The sequence below is a fragment of the Dioscorea cayenensis genome, chromosome 17, assembly GCF_009730915.1.
Source record: "Dioscorea cayenensis subsp. rotundata cultivar TDr96_F1 chromosome 17, TDr96_F1_v2_PseudoChromosome.rev07_lg8_w22 25.fasta, whole genome shotgun sequence".
Lineage (NCBI taxonomy): Eukaryota > Viridiplantae > Streptophyta > Magnoliopsida > Dioscoreales > Dioscoreaceae > Dioscorea > Dioscorea cayenensis.
The window spans coordinates 14,451,700-14,454,857 of record NC_052487.1 but is presented as its reverse complement, the minus strand read 5'-3'; the positions used below and the strand labels follow the sequence as shown (position 1 = coordinate 14,454,857).

Below are 3,158 nucleotides of genomic sequence, written 5' to 3'. Positions count from 1 at the left end.
TCTTTGACACTCCCGGCTCATACTGACCCTGCCCACATAATGTCCTCTACGCTCTCTGCGGGGTCAAACTATCGGGATAGTCAGTAGGTAATTGATCGTACTCCTCTGTATCAGGAAAAGCCTCATCATATAAGCCCAACCAGATCAAAAACTATGTAACACTCGTACTATAATGGTGTCCAAATGCTTGAATTGTATGGTGTCAGCACTATTGAATCGAGAATACGATCGGTCGAACTCAAAGGACTCTAATACCTCCAGCGTCAGCAAACGAATAGCTGGCTCACGAATAGTCAACAATCTCTTCCAGCTACCCACAACGAGGAACTCCTCCACCTCATCTGCCATATCATCAGCTAATTGCATCTCCCTAAGAGCGCTCAAGTCGGGAAAGCATGTCTGTCCGAACTTGAGTCTCGACAATCGCTTAAACCGAGCCTAGTGCTCGGGAATGGTGAACTCCATATGTTCCGGCTCAGGGAAGACTCACGTGGGCGTTTGCCGGCCGCTTTCTTAATCTTCAGTGCCATATCTCCAAGTATTGAAAAGAAATCGATCAAATTTACTCAAGAAATCAATACTACAGGAATCCACACGGCCGTGTGGAAATTCCACACGTTCGTGTAGATCCACGTGGCATGAAAACCGTACAGCCATTGTGGTAAAAATCCAAGAATTCTAAACTCATTCTAGACATGCAATAACCACTTTAGTATAGAAACAAAGCACATTCACTAGTTTAATTAGATAAAATCAAGTAATGGTGAAGAAAAGAGAGAATGAGGGTTTACCGACAAGATGAAGATAAAAATCTTGAAATCAGCCGGAAAACTCGAGTGAAATCTCTCTAAAACTTTGGTCCATGGTCGGGAGAGTGCAAGGATGTGTTCTCAAAGTGTTTGGGAGTGTGAAAATGAAAAGGTGCAAAGGATTTATAAAGAAAACTCGTGGCCTTTTGAATTCTGTACATCCACACGGGCATGTGGAAATTACCCACGGCTGTGTGACTCGACAAGGGAGCTTCACAGGGGAAGACACACGCCCCTGTCTGCTTTCGGGAGGCATTCTTTGCCTTTAAACGCATCCACACGGGCGTCTGGAAATTTCCCACACCCATGTGCCCGATCTACAGGAGCACCCACATGCCCCTGTGGCTCCTCTGTCCATACGAGAAATTCATTTAAGTGCTTCACACGCCCGTGTGGAAATTCCACACGGGCATGGATCTTCACAGGGCAACTCACTGGGGCATTCACACGCCCCTGTGTCTTCTCAAGATAGAGGGAAACTCTCTACAGAAATTCACATGGGCGTGTGGAAATTACACACACCTGTGTGTAGTTCACAGGGTCAGACATAGGGACAGACACACACCCCTGTGTCTTCCCGGGATAGATCTCTGAACCTCTGCAGAGAAACACATGCCTATGTGTAAATTCCACATAGGAGGGTGACTATTGCAAGGGCATTTACAGGGGCAGACACATGCCCCAGTGTCCTCTCTAGATGAGCTCTGAACGAAATCACACGCCCGTGTGGAATTTCAACACAGCCGTGTGTCTTCTCTGGATAACTTAGAAAAATTATAGGCTTTGCAAAAAAATTCTGAACATTTATAGATTCATAACCTACCCATATATGCACAATTTACCAGAGAAACATGAAAAACACGCTCAAATGACCAAGATACTTCGCCACACACAAGTAAGCGCAGGAAAACACCAAAGATCCACAAGAAAATCACAATAATAGCATGTAAAAGATCAAGACACCAACACTTAAGCTCTTATTCATGCAAACACTAACGAATACATAGAAAAATAGTAAAGACTTCGGTTGCCTCCCAAGAAGAGCTTGTTTAACGTCACTTAGCTTGACATACCTGACCTTACATCACGAGGTCTCATAGATGAAGGTTTCCCTTTTACCCATGACTTAAAAGCATGATGAATATAGTCTTTTGAAGGTAGAGGGGGAGTTATCGAGTTTGTTACCACACAAGGGTTCGTTACCCTTACTCCGTTCTTGCATATCCCCATTAGCCTTGGGGCGTTTCTTGTGATATCTCCTTGCACGCTTCATCTTCCGGAGCATCTTTTTCATCATCCCCGGGGTAGGTTGTATCTTGTCTTCTAGACCAAGCATCATCATGTCTTCATTCTCCACTTCTTGGTCTAGCAATCCCTCGTATGGGTTAGAATTCATCATTTCCTGTACATATTCATCTATTAGTTCATCGGTAGTGTCAAGAAAATAAAGAGTGTCATAAAAGTCTAGAGAATGTCTCATGGCTTCGGGGAGGCGGTATGTAAGCTTGTCATCCCCAACTCGTAAAGTCAACTCCATGCCGTCCATGTCGATAAGAGCCTTGGAAGTACGCAAGAACAACCTCCCAAGTATCAGTGGAACATTGATATCCTCATCAACATCCAACACTACAAAATCTACAGGAAATATGTACTTGTCAACCTTCACAAGTATATCTTTAATGATGCCCCTCGGATGTCTAACCGTTCGGTCTACCAATTGTAATGTCATCCGAGTGGGCCTAGGCTCTCCCAAGCCTAGCTTTTGGAAAAATATATATGGCATGACGTTGATACTAGCCCCTGAGTCCGCCAATGCCATTTCTTCACCCATGTTATCAATGTTGCATGGAATGATGAAGCTTCCGGGGTCTTTCTTCTTGTTCGGCATATTCTTTTGCAACACCGCCGAACATGAAGCATCTAAGATCACGGATGCACTTTCCTCCAACTTCCTCGTGTTGGTCAAGTAACTGTCTTGTGCTCAGGTTCAACCAATTATAGGAAGTCTGAATGATCATCCACTCGGGGAACCCATGTTGAGGATATTTCCGCAGGAGCTCCTTGAACCTATCCCACGTCTCAAATAGAGACTGCAATTCTGTTTGTACAAAGGAGGATCTTTCATTCCTGAGCTTTGCAAATTTTTTGGAGGGAAATATCGGGCAAGAAAAGCTTCTATCATCTCCTCCCATGCAGTGATCGATGCTCTAGGTAATGAATGTAGCCATTGCTTCTCTCTCCCTTTCAAGGAAAAAAATGGGAAGGCCCTCAAGTTGATAGAATCATCTGTAACACCATTGATCTTGAGCATGTCGTACACTTCCAAGAAGTTCTATATGTGATTGTTTT

The 3,158-nt window shown here is 44.1% G+C and overlaps 1 non-coding gene across 1 annotated transcript; it reads left to right on the top strand.

Moving 5' to 3' along the window:
- Positions 1–2,837: 2,837 nt before the first annotated feature.
- LOC120281493 lies at positions 2,838–2,944 on the top strand. Its single transcript, XR_005542632.1, has one exon. It is a non-coding gene; the product is annotated as a small nucleolar RNA R71 (small nucleolar RNA).
- Positions 2,945–3,158: the final 214 nt, after the last annotated feature.